Consider the following 25,648-nt stretch of genomic DNA (forward strand, 5'->3'; position numbering starts at 1 on the left):
AAAGGGAGGATTGGCACAGTTGAGGGCAAACTAGGAGTGCTGACAGAGGAGGCCCTTTCAGTCCAGGAATGCCCCTGAAGCAGCCCTCTGACTTGAGCCACAAAAACAGGGCTGAAGTCCCTTTTTCCTAAGGAGTATTCTGGGTGGCAGCAGATTACCTTTCCCCCACTGCTTGCTGTGCTGCTTGGAACTCCATTGGAGACGGCATGGCGTTGGGGATGGCTGTGCTGCAGCGGCGCCATCCCACGTGCCGCCGAACTGCTTCCCCCCTCCCTCACTAGATCGGGCTGTTAATCAAAAAGATGTGTTCAGATAAGGTACCTTGAACGGATCTAATACCAAGTGACTTTCTGAAGGTTAGTCTTTCATGATGGAGCAATTTGTTGGCTTCCCTTTTTACACAATCAGTATTTCAGGAACGATTCTGCCAATTTGGATACATGCAATAATAATCCCGATCTATAAAAGTGACTAAGATTGGCCCTACTGATTATTTATTTTATTTATTTATTATTTGATTTAATATGCCGCCCTATCCCCGAAGGGCTCAGGGCGGTGAACAATAAAATATCATATATAAAAACATACATATAAGTTAAAAACAGTTACAATATAAAACAATGTCCCACAAAACCCATATGCAACCTTCCCAGGAGCAAAATAGTGGGTCCCTATGTTGGTGGGGACCCCTGTAGAGCAGGGGGGCGGGGGCATCCTCAGCGGCTGGTCTCTCTGAAGGCCCGGTGGAACAACTCGGTCTTACAGGCCCTGTGGAACTCTCCAAGGTCCCACAGGGCCCGGACAGCAGGTGGTAGAGTGTTCCACCAGGCAGGGGCCAGAGCCGTAAAGGCCCTGGCCCGAGTGGAGGCCAGCCGCATCATTGAGGGGCCAGGGATCTCCAGTAAATTGGCCTCTGCTGAATGCAGAGGTCGACCCGGGATTACCAACCCATAAGCTGGCTCTCAGCAACAGGTAAGGTGCATATCATTTTTCTCTATCACAAGCTTTTAAACTGCATTCTATGTTATATCCGGAACAAGTGGGATTTAGAAGAGATATGTCAGTCATTGACTATTGTCTACTATCTAGCAGACAAAGGCCCTTTCCCCACTTCAAAAGTGAAAGTGGAGGGGACCCCTGCTCCATGTTCGGCGCACGGTTTCAAAAAGGTGTACTTTTGACCAGGATCCGAAATGACGCGCGCTGAGGGGTGGGAGGAGCGGCAAAATTGGGGTGACTGCGTTGTCGCTGTGTTGTCACTGCTGGTGTAGTGGGGAGTGCTGCAGGGTCCCGGGGTATTTGCCGTGAGGATCGTGCATCTAATGGTGGGTGGGGAATCGACCAAATATTCCCCTCCCTCTAATCGCCATCTTTATGCAGCGTTTATGGACCTTCACGCAACATTTGATTCAACTCCACAAGAACACCTTTGGACAAAATTTGCTGAAATATAATTCAGCCACTTTTGGCTAAACAACTTCTTTGACAACAGACTTCTTTGACTCATCAAGAAACTAGATAAGAATCCAGCTGCACCAATCCACTGTGAACAGCCCTCTGACCATACCTTCCTCATGCAAATTTTTAGGCAAGAAAGTATTTTAGCTTTCTGCTGTTCAATTTATATGTGAACTATACAGTACCTCATCTGTGAAAACCAGAATTCTGTATTCTTGCACAGGCTGTCACATTGGCTTCAGGGATCTTTATGCTGTTACAGAGATGAATCTTAATTAAATGTATTTTAATATTTACTGTTTTTATTTTATCTTGGATCTGTATTGACTTTCAAGATGACGGTCAAAGAAGCACCATGATGAAGGAAAGGATTGAGAGGGTCAGGCAAAGAGCTGAGACATTATAGGTCAACATGTTCCTTTTTGAGCGTATCTATTAAAAAACCCAAGACTTACTGTACATGTTCAGCATAGATATTTGTACAGTGATGGAATTGTTTTTACATTCTAACTTATTCTTTCTTCTGCTTTATGTAACATCTCTTTTTTACTCATACTTGGTGTTCGAACAGCAAGAAATCAAATTCTGCAGATTGTTCAAACTGGAAAAAAGAATGTCACATTATAGTTTCTTCTTTGATCTATATTACAACTAAAAGCTTCATCATAATAGCAGAACAGTAAAACAGAATCCGATTCAGCAAATAAATGTAAACTACACCCTCCATGTGTGGGGTCCCTCCTTTTATCCTAAGATCTAAGAGGGAACTCCCAATAACATTCCACCCAACAACACAGATTTCTGGAAAAGGATGGAATAGATAGGCAGATTTTTAAAATTTCAGCTGTGAAAGGACTCCGCAGCTTCCTCTGAAGCAGATGAAAACACTCAACCAGGAGAGACTTCAATGACACAAGTCCCCCAAACCTAGATGGCTGTTCTTGCTCCCACCTTTTTGGTATCCTATGCAATTGATCCTAGCCTATTTTTGAAAAAGGACTTTGCTGTAAGTAGCAGGGGGTAGGGAAAAAGAGAGGAAATAAAGACAGATGAGGAGCCTATGATGAGGCAAGACTCTGGGGGTCATGAAGCCTTGAGGCAAAAAAAACCCCTTTCCTTTTACCTCCCTTGTCTTAAAAATTCAGCCAGCCCACAATTGTGGAAAGCAGACAAAGAATTCTACAAGGATGTTTTTAATATGTAACCTGATCTTCTTTTTCCCTAAAAAACGTTTATTAAGAATAACCCATCAACAAAATCAAGCAGTTCTGTTATACTCAGCACATTTACCATTCAGCTCAAACCCTGATGGCATTGCATTCCAAGATGTTTTTGCAGTTTGGCAGGTTTTTGTATATGGTCCACTTCTAATTTTGATGGCGAGGTTCCCACTTTGGGCAGTGGATTGTTTGCCCCCCGCCCCCCAGTTGGCCCTTTCTGCCTCCATCATCTGGGTAACAGGACAAAAATGGAGGAGGGTAATTGCCAGAGACCTGATATAATGATGTCACTTCCACCATGAATGGAAGTGATGCCATTGTGTCACTGGCAATATTTTAGCATTCCGTCAAAGATCTATAATTAAACCATAGAGTTTGGGCTGAATGCTAGAACGCTAAGCTGTGTGTATATCAGATGTCAGTCACTGTCTGGCTGGGAAGTGATAAGCTGCCATATCACAGCTTAGACCCCCTCAAGAGATCAGCCTTCCACCAGTCATTGACCTCATGCTGGCAACTCTGTGGCCAGTGTGGGTTTGGGGAATTTTCTTCCTTGCCTTCATACTGAGTCTGTTGCTATGTTACTGATTCTCAAGCAATGTTCGAACAGTTGGCTTGTATACTGATTAGGTCTCTGGGCTTAAGATCTGTACACTAGATTTATATGTAGGAGGTTTTTTTGTTATATGTTTCAGAATATTTTACCCATTAAATTATTATTGCTTTCTACATAGGACAGTAAATTAAATGATAACCAACACACTCCCAGCCATCCTCTTTACGTTCATCCCCAATCAAGCCCAATGCCCATCAACAAAAGAAGAAAGTAAGAGAGAGAGAGAGAGAGAGAGAGAGAGAGAGAGAGAGAGAGAGAGAGAGAGAGAGAGCTGCACACATAGGCAGCTGAGAGCAAAGACTAAAAAAATAAGAAGAAAGGGGAGAGCAAGAGCGGGTCAGGAAGGGTAGGGGGCAGCAATATGGATCTGACTAAACAAGGAGAGGAAAAAGCAAAACATCAGTGCTCAAAGAGATACAAGAAATCTTGCCGGATGTGGGTGAGAGTCTCAGGAGCTTTTAATCTGTCCTTTGTGATTCTCTCCATTATAAAATGATCTAACATATCACTGACCCAGGCCCCTTCCGCACACGCAAAATAATGCGTTTTCAAACCACTTTCACAACTGTTTGCAAGTGGATTTTGCTATTCCGCACAGCTTCAAAGAGCACGGACAGCAGTTTGAAAGTGCATTATTCTGCATGTGCGGAATGAGTGCCAGACACTTTCGGTGCTGTGAGGTTATTCATTTGGTAATCAAGGCTATGCTTTGAATCTGTAGCCTGTGATGTTTGGGAAGTGCCCACAGAAATGCTTGACGGTCCAAGAGCCGATTATTAGCTGTGATGCACCATTTGATAATGTCAGATTGATTCTAGCAGCCTTGGGAGCTTTACTGATGAAGAAGTAAATGTTTTAAGCCAATAAACAATAAAATACGATGTCCAAGGAGTGGCCTTGACTTTGCTGATGGGGGCTGAAGTACAAGTGCAGCAGTAAGAAGTCCAGAACATCTTTACAAAGAATCCTTCTACAACAACTGCATACAGTCTAGAATGTCTGAAATCTCTCCCTTCCTATAAAGATTCAAATCTCCTGATGAAAATCCTGGACTCTTTCTACTTCTAGTGATAAGCCTACACACACACACACACACACACACACACACACACACACACACACACACACACACACACACACACACTCATCTTTCTTCCCTGTCATTATGAAAGGGGACATAATATTTCACATTCTTTCCCTCTCACATACACATACTCACACAGTTTCTTTGCAGCTATAGATCTCACAGTGCAATCCTAAACAGTATTACACCTAACTCCAGTGAAATTAATGGGCACAACAGATTAAGGCAGAGGTGGGATCCAACCAGTTCTCACCACTTCTCTAGAAGTGGTTACTAATTTTTTCTGAGTGCCGAGAAGGGGTTACTAAAGCAACCTCCCTGCCCAATAGGGACTGGAGGTGCGTGTGTGCGGCACCGCCACTGTTTGAATCCCACCACCATCGGAACCTGTTATTAAAAAGTTTGGATCCCACCACTGGATTAAGGTCACATTGTTACTCCCCAATATGGGTCTGGGGAACTGAAACCAAATCTGTATAACCTATTTCTGTCAAGAACCAGGTTAAAATGACTTCTCCTGACAAAAATCTGATTGAGTAAAAATATTCTTGTCGTCCCTGGCCCAAGGGAAGTCCAGCAGGCCTCAACCAGAGCCCTCCGGGGGTTGGGTGGTATATAAAACCCATACATAAATAAAATAAATAAAAACCAGGGTCAGGGTCTTTTTGGTCGTGGCCCCAGCCTGGTAGAACACTGTGTCTAATGAGATGAGGGCCCTGTGGGATCTAATGCAGTTCTGCAGGGCCTGTAAGACAGAGCTGGCATGTGGTTGAGGCAGCAACAGTCACCATCCTTGGCCTCTCCCCCTTCCTCCATCTTCTCCCTCTCTCTTTGATTTTTAGTGAGCTCAGATGTAACTCAGATGTTTTATTGACATCGTGTTGTTATACAAATTACAAATAGATTTTTTAAGATTATCGTTTTCATTATATTTATTGTTGGATTTAGTTTATATATTTCAGTTTTAGTATTGGGATTGCTAGTGGTTATTTTCATGTTGAATTGTATTATTATATATTTGAGTAATGTATTATTGCATATTGAATTGTATTATTGTGCATTCTAATAATGTGTGTAAGCTGCTTTGAGCCCGGCCATTGGTTGGGAAGAGCGGGGTAACACATTTCATAAAATAAATAAATATGTGTTCTGTTGGAAACCACCCTGGGCCTGAGAGGGGAGGGGCAATATAGGAATAAAATTAAAAATACAAATAAATTTCCATACCTTTTGAAAATCCTGACCCAGTTCTCCTCTCCCCACACCACTCAGATAAGAGGATGAACTTACATTCTTCTTTTGAGCAGCATTACGCAACCTATTCAGTAGTGTTTGACTGTGCTGGTAGCTTTCAGCATGCCAACAAAAACACATTACTGTTGTACAGTGGTGGGATTCAAAAATTTTAGTAACAGGTTCCCATGGTGGTGGGATTCAAACAGTGGCGTAGCGCCAATGGGGATGGGCGGGGCACGACGGGGGCATGGCCGGGCATTCTGGGGGTGGGGCATTAATAATTTCTCTGTTACTGTAAAAAAACTCTTACTGTTAAAAAAGTTCCTAATTTCCAGCTGGTATCTTTCTATCCATAATTTAAACTCATTATAGCAAGTCCTATCGTCCACTGCCAACAGAAACAACTACTTCTCCTCTAATTGACTGCCTGTCAAATACTTAATACTTTCAAATACTTAATTTTGTTTCTAGAAATCAAAAGAAGGATACTTTCCTTAAACAAGGAACTTTACCATATTTCGAAAACATGTTTTTAAAACAGCCCAACTGGGAGAATTATCCCGTTTTCTACCTTCGCTAACCAGCCACATAGGAAACAACAAGACTTTATGATTTTTGGACCTAATGGAATGTCTAACGGAAAAGCAGACCCAATTAGTAACCCCCTCTGGCCACACACAAATAATTAGTAACCCACTCTTGGGAACTGGTGAGAACCTGCTGGATCCCACCTCTGCTTTTGTAAGAGGTAAAATGATAATTTATAATGCTACATAACTAATACTGCTAAGCCTGTACGTCTCTAGTTTTGAGATCCTACTACAGAAGGGGGTTTTCATTCTTTCTTTACTTTTCCTTGTATAGGTCTACATATTCTCCTCCAGCTGCTATTGACTTTACCTTGAGCCCCTTGACTGTAAAACAGTCGGTATGCAGCATCGACATCCAACAGGTAGTCCATCTTGAAAGAACTGTCCATCTTGCAGGGATTTTGTGGCCAATGCCTCTGTTTTCCTCAAGCTGGTGCAGTCAATTTCCTGAGAAAAAAGGAGAGAAAACCTACATGTGAAATGGACGTAAACGTACATGTTGTATAAAGACATCCCAATTTGGGAACAGCTATGTAGAAATCTCATACCTAACCTCTTCTAATCCCTGAGTTTAGCATTTTTTTCTACTATGAAACCCTGTGAATATGGAATATTTCGATTTTTGCCACTCTCAGTTGACTTTTAGCCAACCGTTGCATCCTACTTTCAAAATTTAGACATGGGTATACTCATCAAGCTAGACTTGTAAACAGCTTGACAATCCCTAGGCACAAATACTAATAAATGGCAGATGCCGGACCAAACATGAGGATTTATTTTTAATGCAGTATTCCATCAAGTTGCGCTAGAGATGAGTCAGTGGACTGTTAACAGAAAACGATAGTTTGACGGCACCATGAACACAAGCACTCTTTGCGAAGACGGTTATCACAAGTGGCAATTTACCACAAGTCGGCATTCTTTGTGACACATTTTGGTGCTAGCACGGTCCCAAATCCATATAATGGAACGATGACAAAACCAGAAACAGGCATGCAATTCAATGTAAACATTTGGAACATACATTATCCATGATGATCAAGCTTCCTAACCACGATTCCCTGATTTTTCTTCTTTTTCAGATAGTTACACTGTATATTTAGGATTCAGCATTCACCTAGAGTTACAAGCATACCTGCATTTTACGCGTGTTTCATATCACCGGAGGGAGAAAATGCTGATAGAACCCCTGCAAGTTGTCTTGCTTTTCAAAGGAATCGTTTCCCGTTTTCTTTTAGCTTCTCTTAAAAGAGTTTCCCTCATTGACACCCTGCCTTGCCTTATTAATTACAATTCCCTACAAGCATGTAATCTGTTCTCATTGGCAATCAGCGAGCACAGACGGTTTTGGATGTTAACAAGCTTGTCAAAGAGGTCTGCAGGTCTTCGGGGCTGGTTTACTGCTCCAGTAGTTTCCAGTGAGAGGGTTTTGGCAATGATAAACGACCCCCCCAGTGGAAGCAAATAATTTTGATACTTACTGCAAAAACATCCAGCACCGCTCGCCGGTGGCAGAGAGTCCAGTAGTTTCCAGTGAGAGAGCTTTGGCAAATGACTAAATATCCCCCTGGCGGAAGCAAATAATTTTGATTGTTTGATTGGAACTCCGATGAATAATGTATAACATCAGGTGGACTTGTTTTATCTGATATCCAAATGGCCAGGAGAATGTTACTTAGCAACGGGAAGCGCCACTGCCCTCTTATGTACACCCACTCGTTCTGGATAAACAGACCACCAGTGCTCGATTGTGATCTAACTTTCCCAAGGAATACAAATATATACAGTTGCTCTATGAACATACTTCATCTGCTCCTAGCCTGATCTCTCTCTCTCTCCTTTGCCTTTGTCTGTACTCAAAACTGCCAAAAACACTTGCTGCAATGATTAACTTAATACCTTTTGTCTTGTCTAATAATTTACTTTGACCAACCTGCACTCCTCCTTTGACTCTTTACCACAAGAGTAATGGGGCTATAAAGTTATCTTTCAGTAAATGTAATGTGATGAATAAGATGCTTCAGTGGCCAAGTTTGTTCTTATCAGGATTTAGTATTGGAAGGGTTAGGTTAGTGTGGGCTTTTTTTTTTTTGGTGCTATATAGAAACACGCTGAGCATTTTAGTCATACCTGATAAGCACAAAGGTTAAGTTCTTCTCATTACGAAATCCTCTTTCTAGATTTTGGAAACATAGCTATTAAGAGCTTCAGAATATGTATCAAGAGAATCCCTCCCAGACTGAACATGCAACATACAGCTGCGCTACTAGATGCATTTAAAAAAGGATTAGCAACAATCTAATACAGATTTTTAAAAGATGGAGGTGGGAGGATATATTTATAGAGGGAAAAGTACTTACCAATTCGATGGCTTTCTGTTTCCCGTACACCGTGAAGCGAAGTATAGAAGTGTTAAAAAAAACGCCTCTAAATCTCAGCAGGTCATGTCGAATTGTCACTTCGTGTTTCAAAATAAAGAATTGTGAAGAAAAAAAGTAATAAGTCTGCCGTTACATACGAAGATAAACTGAACCCCGCTTTGCAGAAGTCTGAGAGGAGCTCCTTTCCCCCCAGAAAACACGAGCCTCCTAATTTAAGAACATCGAAGAAGCTTTATTTTACCAGCTTATCTGTTCCTTTCCTGCTACCTCCTCAATTTCATTTGCATCTGAAATTATCCTTATGTCTTTTCACTGCTCTGGAGGGAGGGGGGGGGAAAGGTGTGGAGCATTTTCTAATCATGACAAAATGTGCTGGGTGGCTTGGAGCAACCCCACTTCTCTTCCGAGCCAGGAAACATGGTGAGCAATTATAATTGGTAGTTATTTTCTAGAATGAAATGCAGAGTGCTCTCTCCCTCTCTCTCTTTCCCTCTCTAATGCGGTTTCTGATTTTTCCTCCGTTTGGAAATGCATGGCAACACAACTGCTCAGGCAAAATGTCATTTGGTGTTCATGCGTGGTGGTGGTGGTGGGGGTTTGGAATCCAAACCAATGGGACTTGCCATCTTATTATCACAATCTATGCTACCAGGGAATATAGCCAACCACTTGTCTGGCGAAAGCCCGTCGTCAGCTTCTTGTCCAACACCTTCTTTGGCTAATAGCCCACTGCTTCCTTTCCACCACAGCACGAAGCCTTTCCTGATCCTAGGCCTTATGTTAGGTTTTTACACATTTTACACTTCCTTATCCTAGGCCTTATGTTCAATTTTTATGCATTGTTAGATTTTTACACACTTTTCTCCAGAGGTGGGATCCAGCAGGTTCTCACAGGTTCCCGAGAGTAGGTTACTAATTATTTGTGTGTGCCGAGAGGGGGTTACTAATGGGTGATTTTGTCATGTGATTTTTGCCTTAGTTACGCCCCTCCTCTCAGCAGTAGCGCGCAGAACTTGAAGCAGTCTAGCAGGAGGTGCACCGGCGTGCGTGGCAGCCTGCACCTGCGTGCATTTGTTTCCCGCCCAAGGACCGGCGCAGTGGCTGCGTCCTTGCCATAGCCCCACCCAGGAATGCCCCACCCCCGGAATGCCCGGCCATGCCCCCGTTGTGCCCCGCCCAGCTCCATTGGCGCTATGCCACAGTTTGAATCCCACCACCATGGGAACCTGTTACTAAATTTTTTGGATCCCACCACTGCTTTTCTTGTTTACTTACCCTCAGGTTTTCGACTGCTGTAACCAACCTTACATTTAATCCAAGGCCATCTAAGGCAGGGGCACACCAGGCGGTTGCTAGGGGGCCCCCACAAGCATAGGGGCCCCATACTAATCTATGGCCCCTTCCGCACACACAAAATAATGCGTTTTCAAACCACTTTCACAACTGTTTGCAAGTGGCTTTTGCCATTCCACACAGCTTCAATGAGCACTGAAAGCAGTTTGAAAGTGCATTATTCTGCATGTGCGGAATGAGCCTAAGTTTGCTGTGACTTGCTGTCAATAAATACATAAATACTATACTAAACTATCTGTTATTGGAAAATGCATATTTAGCAGGTGTTTTACTAAAGATTATGAACAATATTAATGTTAATTTTTATGATAACAAGTGGACATTGGTATTTGCCTCTGATTTAGTATCACGGTTACCTCTGCAACCACACATGCATGTATGTGCCCGTATCTCACGCACTGCTTTGCCCGAGGGCCTGTAACACTATTAAGATGGCCCTGACTAAATCTTCATTTCTCAGTCTATGTCCTTCTCTGTTTCTTTTGGTTTCCTTCACATTCTGAGTTCCCCTAACTATGTTTTTTTTACCATTCAAGTGCCCTTGCATACAATCCTGTTATCTTTGCTATCAACAATACATAGCCTTTCCTGTCCATACATCATGTGATGCCTTCTCCAGCCAAATGGATCACTTATCATGTGATGCCTTCTCCAGCCAAATGGCTCACTCCAGCCAAATGGATCACAGGAGCAGCAGTGGCATAGGAGGTTAAGAGCTCGTGTATCAAATCTGGAGGAACTGGGTTTGATTCCCAGCTCTGCCACCTGAGCTGTGGAGGCTTATCTGGGGAATTCAGATTAGCCTGTACACTCCCACACATGCCAGCTGGGTGACCTTGGGCTAGTCACAGCTTCTCGGAGCTCTCTCAGCCCCACCTACCTCACAGGGTGTTTGTTGTGAGGGGGAAGGGCAAGGAGATTGTAAGCCCCTTTGAGTCTCCTGCAGGAGAGAAAGGGGGAATGTAAATCCTAACTCCTCCTCCTCCTCCTCCTCCTCCTCCTCCTCCTCCTCCTCTTCTTCTTCTTCTTCTTCTTCTTCTTCTTCTTCTTCTTCTTCTTCTTCTTCTTCTTGGCCTATATCCAACCGCTTTCCGACAACTTAAGGGCAGCACTGCAGTCCCCAAGGTTTGCGAACCTCCAGGTGGGGGCTGAAGATCTCCCAGAATTACAACTGAATTTCCTCCTTTGCACCACTTTCAGAGCTAACTCAGTTCCGCCACGCCTGCTTGCAGAATTTCTCTGTTGGTTCTTTTATTTTGGGGAGGGCCAATCTTCAAAGCAGCGAGTATACAGGGAGCATAGAATGCAGCTCTGTGAAGCATTGTAGCACTGACTCAACACAGAATTTAAAAAGTGGGGGGGGGATCACATAACGGTGGTGTTGTGTATTGAGCTGTTGAGGTTTTTGTAGTTGTGGGGATGACGTCAGCTGAGATCGTGATATTTAAGTGAGTGCACGTGCATAGTTCCTCCTTCTCTGCTTGATGTATTACTGTGGAAGTTGTCCATGTAAATAAACTTTTTTGGGGGGGAGATTTACCTTGCTGCTTGCCTGATGATTGAGACATAACAGGTGTCCAGGAATCATTTTGAGGGGATGAGTGTGTAACCCCCATGCTCAGAATGGGTTGACCCAGTAAGGGGTGGAGACTCAGAGCAGCACAAGACAGCAGACCTCATGTAGTTGGAGGAGACAAGGCTACCAGACTCGGACCTTGATTTCTATAAGCCCTTAACACCTTGTTAAGGTAATTGCAATATTATTGGGAACTACTGGGAAGGTAGTTGTTTGTTTTTGCTATGTTGTAAATGTTGGAGTTTATCGTTTCAGGGTTTCTTTTTATGTTTGTAATGGGTGAGAGTTCTCCTGGAAACCTTCATCATGTTGAAGCCTGTTCATCAAGCCCTTGGAGTCTTTAGGAGCCAACCCACTTGCAAAGAAGAATTGGACTTGGCAGTATCAGTAGACTGTAAATATAAGGACTTGAAAATGCAACCTGAACAGGACCTTGAAGTGTGATGTTAAATGTTGATGTTATATGTTATGTGTTAAGAAAGTAAACCATTTTGTTTTTTAACATTGTTGTTGCAAACTCATTCCAGGTTCTGCCCCACAGAACCCACACTTAGAGGTTACAAGTGCAGACATACATCATTGTAAAGAGGGGGGATTGAAAACATTTTAGAAACATTTTGTGGGATCTGTGCAGAAGGGGCCAATGTAAACGACTTTGGATCCCCACTAGAAACGTGGCTATGTCTGAAGAAAGAAAATGAATAATACAAGTACACTATGAATTTCAGAGCGCATGGGTTTTAAAATAAGAATCACCTTTAATGTTCTAAGTATGTTTTGGAATGGGGATCGTCAAAGATAAACAAGAAAATGCTCTTTCATTTAGAACTTTTAGAAATGATGACTCAATCTAGATACCTAGGATTAATCCATCCAAAAGTCTAGGGGAACCTTAAAGATTAACAACATTTATTTCCATGTCAGCTTTTATGAGTCACAGGTTACTTCAGAAAGGAAAATCATACTGGAAATTATTCTTATGCTGAGGATTACAGGTCTGGGGGAGGAGAAGCCAAGTCAGAAAGGTCTGGTGCGAATTCTGCCATTAAAATTTCAAGTGTAAATTCTCAATTTAAGGGGAAGGGGAGGAGCAGGGGTAGAAGGATAACTTGTGGATACATAAATCAACAGAATAGGCACTTACATATTGGATTTTGAGGGAGGTTGGAAATTTGAATAGATGATGAAGTAGAATAAATAATTTGAATGAAAATTCACTGGTGAGTACAAGGTTGTAATGAGTGAAGAAATACAATCCTCTGTTTAAACCAGAATCACATGTAGTATTCAATTTCTTCATGAGTTCTAATGTAGCGTTTCACATTTGGACCTAGCTTTCTTTCACATCGTGTGCAACTGTTTATCCAGGAAATGCTCTGATTTAAATGCACAAAATCCATGGGAAAAGATACAAGATTCGAAATGTTAAATTTAATAATCCTGTGTTTGACTTGTTTTGCAGTGATTGAGGAAGAACAATAATTGGGCACTTGGCATTTCCAAGAGAATGGCCTTGCGGTTTTCTAGTACATACTTACATATTGGCAACAGGATCCCCCTCCCCTTTTATTCTGAAACCTTTGCTGAGAACAAAAACAGTGACCATGACTCAGAAGCTAGAAAGGAAAAGAAAACTCACTGCTGACAAACACTAATATTAGCTCCAAAGAAAGTGAGAGAAAGAGCACAGATTGGGTGGCTAAAGAAAAGTGTAGGCAAGGTTATCATTATGAAGAGCTGTTTCCTGAGGGTTATGTTCAAAAGAAAGAAAGGGTGAGGGAAATAAAGGTTTAAAGCCATTCTGTCAAGAATAGCCTATAGGCAATACTAATAATTACTCTTGTGCTTGAAGTATGAAAAGCAACAGCACTGTTCTGTATTTGTTTCCTTCCCCTCATACCTGAAATGTCTCAGAAAGCATGCAATAAAAACGCACAGATGTAGCCAGACAGTGGCTTGAATAAAGACTGATAGCACAACAGTGTCAGAAGATATACCTACACCTCAAACGCAAGAGGCAAAGTTGATTTGAACTGAAGGACATGGCAGCCAAGAAGTTATACTAGATACCTCGTGGACCAAGAGATACCACCAAGGCCTCTGGGGCCCTCTTCCAGAGCAGAATAGGGCTGCAGTCTCAGCTCCTGTGTCTAAAGGTACAAAACAGCCTTCAGACTGGCTAGCCACCTTATGAATAAAACTGTCCTCATATGTTTATCACAGCTGTATGTTTTACCTGCTGTGCTTCTCAGCTGAGGGCTGGAGAATGTACACTCTAGGGTAGATATATATTTGCCTGTCTTTGTATCTGGTCTGGCCTTGTCAACAGGAAACAGTGTGTTGCTTCATATATCTTAGATAGGAAAGTCTTTCTCTTGTCAATTGTTATTTTATGTGTGCTGTCCAAATTCTAAGATAGATCTTCTCCTGGTTGTGTATTTTATACATAATAGATACATTCAAATGCAAAATGAAACCAATGCTTGGCACTGCATGAATTAATCTAGAACCAGAGGGCATTCATTGAAAATGCTAGGGGGAAGAATTAGGACTAATAAAAGGAAACACTTCTTCACACAACGTGTGATTGGTGTTTGGAATATGCTGCCACAGGAGGTGGTGATGGCCACTAACCTGGACAGCTTGAAAAGGGGCTTGGGCAGATTTATGGAGGAGAAGTCGATCTATGGCTACCCATCTTGATCCTCCTTGATCTCAGATTGCAAATGCCTTAGCAGACCAGGTGCTCAGGAGGAGCAGCAGCAGAAGGCCGTTGCTTTCACCTCCTGCATGTGAGCTCCCAAAGGCACCTGGTGGGCCACTGCGAGTAGCAGAGTGCTGGACTAGATGGACTCTGGTCTGATCCAGCAAGCTAGTTCTTATATTCTTATATTCTTAATCTTGATGTTGCATGATCTCCCATCCACCTCCCCTTTCCTTCAGATTTGTATTCAAGTTCCCATTTCCATGAAGCTCGCTGGGTGACCTTGGGCCAATTTCCCTCTCACCCCTACCTACTTCACAGGGTTGTTGTGAAGGTATAGGAAAAGGAGAACTGTGTTTGCTTCCCTGAACTCCTTGAAGAACGAGTAGGATAAAAATATTCCAAAGTTAGGTGTGATAGCTACAAGGAACTTGTTAATTTGGGCTAAACTACTGATTTTAAAAGGAATTCCAAGAGGAAGCTAGGAGTGTAGGGTTGTGTGTATGCATGGGAACGATGCTGATGGAATAATTAGTATCTAGAAGATTAGCCTTGTTAGTCTGTTGCTTCAGAGATAAAAAAAGATCCTTGCAGTAATTTAAAGATGATTACATTTATTGTGGAAAAACTTTCATGAGCTAGAGGCCATTTCATCAGATGCACGACATGGGCATGTTGTGGATATGGGCACATCCGTGACTCCTGGATGGAGGATGATTTTTCAAAGAGATATTAAACAACTTATTCCACACTGAAAACTGATGGATCAATAAACAGAGGAAAGCAGATCTAGAGAGCAGCCCTAAGCAGCTCTACTAAGACTCCTACTTCCATTTATTTAATGGGCTGATTCCAAAGAAAGCATTAGAAGAAGAAGAAGAAGAAGAAGAAGAAGAAGAAGAAGAAGAAGAAGAAGAAGAAGAAGAAGAAGAAGAAGAAGAAGAAGAAGAAGAAGAAGAAGAAGAAGAAGAAGAAGAAAAGGAAAAAGGAGGAGGAGGAGGAGGAGTTTGGATTTATACCCCACCTTTCCCTCCTGCAAGGAGACTCAAGGTGGCTTACAAGCTCCTTTCCCTTTACCTATCCACAACAGACACCCTGTGAGGTAGGTGGGGCTGAGAGAGTTCTGAAGAAGTGTGACTGGCCCAAGGCCACGCAGCAGAAATGTAGGAGTGCGGAAACACACCTGGTTCACCAGATAAACCTCTGCCACTCAAGTAGAGCAGTGTGGAGTCAAAACCGGTTCTCCAAATTAGAATCCCCCTGCTCTTAACCACTACACCACGCTGGCTCTTAGGATTGCATTGACAGCCACAAGGAATTACATAAACCCCAGCACACTCAATTCTTGTAGATAATTGGAAAAAGGAGGCACTATATTTCATATTGAGCTACATAATCCATGACAGCTTTCTACATGGAGAGGACATGTACATAGTAGCACATGATTGTGAGGTTTCCCATGATTATCCTTTCTAATTGTGTCCCACAGGATACATGAACTCTTCATGCAGAGGCCTTAAAATGAGGCTCTTCCACATGTACATCCTGTGAGAATTCCTAGGAAATAACACATAGGAAGAGAAGTGTTAAAACACAGTTTGCTGGACTGTGAGCTTTGAGACTGCCGAAGTGACTGAAAAAAGCTCATTGCCTCTAAAATGATGGTAATTCATTCTTATACAGATATTAGTTACATAACCTGGTGAGTGACATAATCAGACAAGGAAGAAGTTTGAAAAAGCTTATAGTTCAAATTTAAGTTGGGTAGGGGACACAATGGACGGAGGGAAGTCAGAGGCAAAGGTAACCCCCCCTCAAAAAACCCCCCTCAGAGAATAAAAAAAGAATGGGTGCAAAGACCTTCCTCTAATCTCTGGTTTCTAACTTTATCCTCTAGTTATCAGGGCCCCTTGGAGTTATGACTGTTGTTATTTGCTAAATTTTATGAATTGAAAGTTCAACACTGCTTGGATTTAGGAATATCTGTTTTTGATGCTTAACTGTTTTTAATGTTTTATATGGAAGTTGCCCGGGAGGAGCAGCATAATAAATTGAATAAATAAATACAATAAATAAATAAAGATGGTAACAAGGGATACTGGTGAATAATGCGGTCCCGTAACTTCGGGACCGCATTACCCCATATGTCCCGGTTCGACCTCTACGTTCTGCGGAGGCAAATCTACTGGAGATCCCCGGCCCCTCAATGACGCGGCTGGCCTCCACTCAGGCCAGGGCCTTTAGGGCTCTGGCGCCGGCCTGGTGGAACACTCTGCCACCAGCTGTCCGGGCCCTGCGGGACCTTGGAGAATTCCGCAGGGCCTGTAAGACCGAATTGTTCCACCAGGCCTTTGGAGTGACCAGCCACTGATAGTGCCTCCACCACCACCACCCCTCTGCTTATGGGTCCCTCTCTGTTACAGAGCCGTATACCATCGGGACCCATTCTTTTTCTGGGGAGGGTTGTATATGAACTCGTTGGGCTACTGTTTTAGAATTTAATTATTTTATACTATGTTTTATATATGATTTTATGCTGTTCACCGCCCTGAGCCCTTCGGGGGTAGGGCGGTATACCAAATTCAATAAAAAAAATAAATTAAAAAAAATCCATGTCCATAGGTTTTATTTTGGTGGGTATGAGGACTTTTCAAGAGCATCGTGCATTTAGTGGCTACTCCTTTCACCATTTAACATGTCTTCAAGAGCACTAATAAAAAAAACCCCTGCCATAGCACGTTATTGGAAAGCATCAAAAAGCTGTCATTCCAAACTGAACTGCAGCCCATTCCTATGGCAACTAATGGAAACATTTAATGCCGTCTATATATACACCAAAAAATGTAATGTGCTCCTCCGCTGCACTTTTCGTTTTATGCTAAAATCACTCATTGCCACCTACACAATTGTGAGATTTCAACAAAGCTGAAATACATCAGGAGGTACATCAACATCACAAAATGATGTCTTAAATACATAATACAGTTTCCTGACTTATGTATGTCGCAAGTCCGTCTGACTGGTGAATCACCGAGTCAAACACAACTCAACTGCCTTATATAACGGATTTCTGGGTACTTGGCAAAACCTTGTTTCCCCTGTTTTAGAATCCCTCCCAGCCAGTAGATTTATTAAGCGGCTGGCTCATTTGGTTTGGGGGTCCTGTACAGTTTTGGGATTTAGGATCCTGAAAAAGTAGCCAAAGTTTTTTTTTTCCAAACATGCAGCTAAGGTAATACTACAACAAAGATGGTAAATCACTTTTGATTATTTCTCTACTCAAAAACCCTATAATGTCTAGATCAAATCAAGCCTGAATTCTGCCTAAAAGCTAAAATGACTAAACCAAGACCATCTACGTCAGAGACCAACTTGCTGGTGGTCCCTGGCCCCTCGATGATGCGGCTGGCCTCTACCCGGGCCAGGGCCTTTACAGCTCTGCCCCCTGCCTGGTGGAACACCTTACCACCAACTATCCGGGCCCTGAGGGATCTTGGAGAGTTCCACAGGGCCTGTAGGACCGAATTGTTCCACCGGGCTTTTTGGGGGGGGCAGTCGCTGATGAGCGCCCCTTTCCCCCCTTTCCTTTCCCTTTTACACTCTGGGCCCCTTAATACTTATGGGGCCCCTCCGCTCACTTATCTTGTTTCCTTCCAGGGTGTATTTATGAAGTTTTATGCTGGATACCAAATGTAATTTTGTTAATTTGCTGTTTTAATGGGGTTTTAATGTAATTGTTGTTTTATTGTGCTGTTCACCGCCCAGAGCCCTTCGGGGGAGGGGCGGTATATAAAATCAATTATCAATCAATCAATCAATCAATCATACTTTGCTCACATTATGAGCAGACAAGACTCACTAGAAAAGACGATAATGCCAGGGAAATGTTGAAGACAGCAGGAAAAGCAGAAGACCCAACATGAGATGGACTGATTCAATACAGGAGGCTACAGCCCTCAGTTCACAAGACCTCAGCAAAACTGCTAATGATAGGATGTTCTAGGGCAGGGGTAGGGAACCTTTCACACCCAAAGAGCCATTTGGACCCGTTTTCCACGGAAAAGAAAACACTTGGAGCCGCAAATACTTTTTGACATTTAAAATTAAGATAACACTGTGTGTGTGTGTGTGTGTACGTACACACACACACACACACCCCTTTACGCTTTGTATAAAACATCTATTTCTACACTGCAGAAGAACTCTCTTCTAATCCCAGCTTCTTACTCTGGGATGTAATAAACCTAGAAAGCATGGTAGTGTCACTGTTTTTGAAGGCAAGGTTATAGTTATCAAATTTTCAAACACACTGAATTTATTAAAATTTGGAAGCAAAAGATTCTGAAATATTTGCAAAACTTTTTAAACGCACACGCCTCAGACGACTGCATCTGTCTCTTAATATTCAGAATACTTTGTAGAACTTTACAGCCTTTTTGCCAACCTTCTTAACAACTCTACCAATTGAAAGGGCACACGACTATCTCCTTTGCGCATCTCCCTTTGTTGTCATGGAAACTCCATGCAAGCTTACTTGTGAAGTAAGTCCTGAGTTCAGCAGGGTTTCTAAGTAAGCCTGTATGAAATCTAGGACCTGGAAAGGGGGCAACAACCCAAATACACAGTTTTAAAAGAGCTCCAGAGACTTTCTAACCCTCATGCAGCAATTCAGAGAGGACTTCGGAGCAGTTTCCTGAGTTTGCACCTCTCCCTCAAACCTTGTCTTGCCACTACTACATGGGTGAGGTCTGCAAGCTGGCAGAGAGGCTGGTGACTTTGGTTGCCAACGAGGACCAGGCTGCACAAAGTTCTCCTTCCCCAGTTCAGCCACTCATTTTGCCTCAGTCAGGAGGGAAACTAGGCAGGAACTGTGTGGCTGAACCCTTCCCCTTCCCAGCTGCCGAGAGGAGGAGGGAGAAGAGGAGGAGCGCCCAGCCGAGCAAACACACAAAGCACACAACTCAACTCCAGCCTGGAGGTGAGGCTCCAGCGTGCCCAGCTGCTCCCCCAAGGTGCTCGCACTTGCAAAATCTGTTCTCGCGCGCCCCGCATCCCATTTCTTGGTGCCTCACTTTGGAAGGTCCGGCTGCTGGGACCTGCCCCACTTCCAAAATTTGTCCTCTACATGCACCACATCCCATTTCTTGGCGCTTCTCTTTGCAGGGTCCCACTGGTGCCTGACCCGTTTGAAAAATCCATCCTCTGCGCACGCCGCATCTCCTTTCTTGTTGCTTCTTTTTGCAAGGTCCTGCTGGGGACTGCAGCTAGGATGGAAGCTGGGGGGGGAGGGGAGCTGGCAGGAAAAAAAGGATCGCTTCTCACCTTCCCTGGGGCCGGCTTTACTTCAGCACCGCCCCTCCCAAAGTCCCGTTTTGAATGCAAGCTAGGGCAGAGGAGGATCCAGGCAGGCTTCCTTTATTTTTGCACAGTGTGGAAGATAAGTTTTGCAGAAGGAGCTAGGTGTCCTTCTGCTGGGCACGGGCGGCGGTGGGGGCGGGAGGAAGAATCTGAGGCGGGTCTGCGGCTCTTGCCTCAAGACAGGACCCAAGGGGAAGGAGGAAGGGGTGGGGCCTGGCTGGCTGGCCGCAGAAAGGGACAGCCATGCTGGGAGCCGCAGTAGGAGGATGAAAGAGCCACATGCGGCTCGGGAGCCGCAGGTTCCCGACCCCTGTTCTAGGGGTTATTAATTCATAGGTTCACCATAAGTTGGAAGCAACTTGATGACACTTCACTCTCTCTCTCTCTCTCTCTCTCTCTCTCTCTCTCTCTCACACACACACACACACACACACACACACACACACACACACACACACACACACCGGGGAGAGAAGAGTGAGCTAGATGTGTGCAATTAACTTTAAAATTAATGACTGACATTTAAAACTAAGATCACAAAGCAATAGTACGTTGAAGAAGAAGAAGAAGAAGAAGAAGAAGAAGAAGAAGAAGAAGAAGAAGAAGAAGAAGAAGAAGAAGAAGAAGAAGAAGAAGAAGAAGAAGAAGAAGAAGAAGAAGAAGAAGAAGAAGAAGAAGAAGAAGAAGAGTTTGGATTTATATCCCCCTTTCTCTCCTGCAGGAGACTCAAAGGGGCTTACAATCTCCTTGCCCTTCACCCCTCACAACAAACACCCTGTGAGGTGGGTGGGGCTGAGAGAGCCTCCGGAGAAGCTGTGACTAGCCCAAGTAAGGTCACCCAGCTGGCGTGTGTGGGAGTGCACAGGCTAATCTGAATTCCCCAGATAAGCCTCCACAGCTCAGGCGGCAGAGCGGGGAATCAAACCCGGTTCCTCCAGATTAGATACACGAGCTCTTAACCTCCTACGCTACTGCTGCTCCTTAGGGTTAGGGTTATGCACCATGAAAAAGTGGTTATACTTTTGTATCTGGGGTTTGGAGGGGGAATTTTTCCCATAATTACTTATCTTTGTATAGGGCATTGCTGGTTCAGGATTCACATCCTTGTGATTTTTTGCGGTTGTGGTGCTTCAGCACCATTACTTTAAATGAGGAATCTCTTTGAGGTTGGTTGTTGTGGGTTTTCCGGGTTTTTTGGCTGTGGTCTGGTAGATCTGTTTCCTAACGTTTCACCTGCATCTATGACTGGCATCTTCAGAGGTATATCACAGAGGGAAGTCTGTTACACACTGTGTCCGGGCTGTTTGTAAAGATAATGGCATGAAATAGGCATGCAACAAAGTTGTAATTCCCAGGAATTCCAGATTGGATTTCTATTTTAGGAAACTTCTGCAACAACCTAAACCAGTGGTTTCTGTGTATATCTTTAGCTTGGGAATTTCAAAATGCACTCTCAATAGATATTCTCCCATTGTCTCCAACTACAAGCAGATTGATTATCTGATTAGTTCTTTTAGAGGCTAAGGCAATAATTAGTCTTGCAACACTTATGGCTTTAGTATGCAGTGGTGATCAAGAGGTCACTACTGTTCTCAGACAATTGCATCAAAGACTCAGTTCAGACATGATGCAAACCTGGGGTTTGAGTAACGATAGCCTGATTACTCACTGAGAACATCAATCATGCATTATGGTCATGGACCAGCAGAATAAAACACATATTCTTAACAGAATTATTCGGATAAACAGATTTTATAAGAATATATATACAACTTCCTCTTTCTTTCTTTCTTTCTTTCTTTCTTTCTTTCTTTCTTTCTTTCTTTCTTTCTTTCTTTCTTTCTTTCTTTCTTTCTTTCTTTCTTTCTTTCTTTCTTTCTTTCTTTCTTTCTTTCTTTCTTTCTTTCTTTCTTTCTTTGTGTGTGTGTATGTCAGCAAAAATGTGTCACTGAATCAATATTGTTCCTCAGTAGTCTCTGACAGCTGCACAGAATCTGGCAACTCTGTCTACAGATTCAGATTTAAGGTCTGCAAGAAGGAAGTATACCATTCCATCGATCTTCTGGGATTTTTTGGAGGCTGGGTATAATAAATATATATCTAAGTTTATTCTAGAGGGGGCAATTCAGCAGCACAATCCCAGCTGTTTAAATTTCCTCAGTAGCCTGATTATTCAAACATTCAAACATAGGTCATTCCTCTAATGAGGATTAATTAGAGCCCTTATCAATCCAGGATCTGAAACTCCCGTTTGAATTTCTTTTATTAACAATAATTATTCTTAACTGTGGTTTCACTTGATTCCCCAGCATCCACCACGGCCTCTCTTTCATGTCTTGCATTCAGCATGTGATCTCTCCTTAGACTGGCTGATGAAGCTGCTCTAAGCAATCAAAGGCTGATTATGCATAAGGCATCTGCTGCATGATGGGGCAAATGTGCGTAGCTGCAAGATTTCTTGTACGGATGTATTTCCTCAAGCCCCGCTTCCACTTCCTATTCTCCCTGCAGCAAATGAGACCACTTCTGACACAAATGTAATTTTGTTCTGCAGCCAGCGTGGGCAGAGTTGCCCATGAGCGCAACTTTGTCCTGGACCTCTTTCCTCCGCCCACAGCCAGCCTGCACCTCCCCACCCACACCCCCACTTCCTCACACTGCTTTGCACACTTCCCCAACGCCTCTCTAAATGCTTGTATTGATACATAGATAGGAACAGCGCAAGCAGGAGCACTTTCTGGCTCCATCCCAACTCCCTTGCTCTGCTTCTGCCCTCTCCAATGATCGGGAGGGGATTTTAATTTTTTCCTTTCAGACAAGCTTCTACTTTACAAACAAGCCTCTCTCTTTGGCTTTTGCAAAGGACAACACAAGCAGGGTCTCTTTTTGTCTCTACCCCACCTTCCCCACTCTTCTTCCACCCTCCCTGATAATTGGGAGGGCTTTTTACATCTTTACTTCAAACAAGACTGTATTTTAAAATTATTTTCCTGACTGCAGCTCTGGCAGGAAGGGAGGTAGGGAGGGAGAAAGAGAGAGAGAGAGAGAGAGAGAGAGAGAGAGAGAGAGAGAGAGAGAGAGAGAGAGAGAGAGAGAGAGAGAGAATGTAGGGGTTGGAACATGGTTCCCTTCTTCGGCAGTGTGTGGTCCAGGGAATTACTTTGCCTCTTTCTTTTTTTTGAGGGAGGGGAGTAGTTATGTTGGGAAAGGGGCTACAATACTGATACACTTGCTATCATAGGTATATTGATATAGACACAATGTAAAGGGCTTTAACAGGAAAATTACAGCAGGTACGTTATGGAGTTAATACAAGCCAAGCTGTGCTTGATACAAATTAATTCATCCACTTCTCAAGGGATACAATTTCACAGGGGAAACATCCAGTGGTGATTCAAATAATTTAACAACTGGTTGTTTACAAGCACCATTTTAACAACCGGTTCTGCCGAAGTGGTGCGAACCTGCTGAATCCCACCACTGGAAACATCTCAAGGGATGCTTAAACATACAGTTTCCACCATAAATATACCATTTGGAGTATTTTCCTTTCTGTTAACTTTCAATATAGGTTTGCCTAAACATCTCCCCCCCCCCCCTAATTGGTAAGGCAAGGATTTCTTGCTCCCCTCTCTCTTTTGGCATCATATCCAAGAATGGCTGCTGATCTTGCGGCAGGCCCTGCCCTCTGGGCCAGCTCCATGTCCTTGCTGGTGCTGGCGGGAAACACCACAACACCACAATGGCTGGCTATTTAAATGTATTGCTTGACCCCAGGTTGAGATGGGTGACCACCAGGGCAAGAACTAACACACTCCCTCCCACCTTATCACCAGAGAGATTTAAGTCAGCTTTTCACCAGATATGTGCTTATACATGTTGCCAAAAGCTTGATGAGACCCTAGAACAGTGATTCCCAACCAGGGTTCCATGGTACTCTGGGGGAGTTGTGAGCATGTCCCAGGGGTACCGCAGCAATGCTATTGGGCCCTCTCATAATTGTGGTGTCTCCCGCCACCGCCAGCAAGGACATGAAACAGAGGGAAAGGGAGGAGCGGGAAAGAGAGGTCAGATGTGTAGTCATCCCCGCAGGGTCGTTGCTAAGGAAGAGGCGAGACGCGGAGGTTTCATCTGGTGGAGAGCGCCAGCAGCGGGAGCGCGGGTGTCCGTGTTCCTAGCGACTCTACCATGTGCTGGTTCCTGGCACCTTTTATTATGATTCTAGCGGGGGCGTGTAGAAGGGCGGAACGGGGGGAAATCCGGGAGAGCGGGAGAGCGGGAGACTGAGAGATCATCATGTGATGCATGATCTCACCTGGCTGCTACGTGCGGAGAGGAGCATCAGTGTCTGGGCCTAATCCTCACCTGGGGGCAAGACCATTGTCCCTTTTGTCTGAGGACACTCGGTGGTTTATTGGGAGCCAGGTAGTTCAAGTGACCAGCGTGACTCATCGGAGGTGAGGGAGTGGGGGAGTCGTGGGTAAGCGACCAGAAGACCGATGAGGAGCGCCGGTCGATGCCGCCCGGCTCTACTTCTACGCAAGGGCAGCTTGCTGGGTCAGCAGCTCATCCCTACACAGATGGTATTTCAGCAGCCTCAACCATATGCCTCAACCATAGCATGTTGGCTTCAGACTCTCCCTCTGCACCTGATGAGGTCTACTCCTTGTGTGGTGGATCTTTCTGCAGCATCTGAGACCCTTTCTGCATGGACCAATAAACCCAGGTGAGAGGTGGGTTACATGAACCCGTCCCCGCCCTGGGCTGTTCCCACGGACAGCCAGCCATATGAACAGGGCATGTGCCTTCGCATGGAGGTGCATGCTGTTTTGGATCCCTGCCTCCCTGTGAAGTGCAGCAGCATGTTATGGCCCATTCCCCTGCCTGGCTGCATGGGTGGGAACCAGGGGCTGCAATTCTCTAGTTTGATCACAGCCCCCAAGCACGCCTCACAGCCGCGGCCATTTGCTTGCCTGCAGCTGTGAGGCGCGTTAAAATAAAATAATAGCTGAAAACGCGATTCTCAAAAAACCCGCCCTGCCGCCAATAGCGCAGTTGAGGGGCGGGTTAGACCAGTGTTAGGGGCGGGAACTGTTCCTGCCCAACACAGGTTTTAAACGCCCTTCATCCGCATTTATTGGCCCGTGTGGAAAGGCCCTGAGTGCTGGAGCCTACTTCCTCAGTCTCCTCCTCCTTCAGGCAGACCCACAACAAATGTTACGGAACTCGAATGAAGCATCAGTGGGATTTCCAGGAAGTCTACCAACTAGGTATTGAGCAGACCCATACTATCTTACGTCCAGAAGCTCCATTTTAACAACTGAAACCAGAAGCACCATTTACCTTACCTGCCTTGTCATTTGCACTCCAACCACAGCTTAAGAATCACACTGTGTAAGAAGAGTATGATGCCGAAAACAATCTGAAAATGGGTTCCCATAAAACCGTCACATTGCCGAAGAATTTTCAGCATAGCCATCTGAAAACATCTACTTTACATTTTCCCCATAGCATGCTGTTCCCCGCTGAGTGTCTACCATGCATCCTTAGACTGTATCAGTGTTTCCAAATGAAGTGTGTAATTGATTCTGACTTACTTTATACTGGAGATCGGATCCTCAACCTACTGAAGCCACAATATATATAGCTATAGAAATAGATTATTCAATAAAAGTAAATAGAATTAGGATCAGATAAGGTGACAGCAGGGCATAAACTAGAAGCTACACTGAGACAGATTATCTAGCGTACCTTTGGGTAAAGGAGGGGAAAAAATGGAACTGGAGCAGGCAGGAAAGTCTGCACAAGGAATCTTAGGGTAAATTATTTGTTGAGTAATGGGGGCTTCACAACAGCCAAAGAACAAGGCAAAGGAGTTCTGATGGACTCAGTTTCTGTGGCTTGAAATACTGAAATCCCATCTACTACTGATGATTTGTTTCTCTGAAATGCTTTCCCTTCACTTTGTACAACTGTAGATTCTTCTCAGTAATTCTTCTTCAGAGGAATCTGTCATCCTTTCGTTTCTTTTGTATAGTTCTGCAGTCTGTTGTTACCATCTTTTCTTTATTT

This window comes from Sphaerodactylus townsendi, linkage group LG09, assembly GCF_021028975.2.
Source record: "Sphaerodactylus townsendi isolate TG3544 linkage group LG09, MPM_Stown_v2.3, whole genome shotgun sequence".
Taxonomy (NCBI): Eukaryota; Metazoa; Chordata; class Lepidosauria; order Squamata; family Sphaerodactylidae; genus Sphaerodactylus; species Sphaerodactylus townsendi.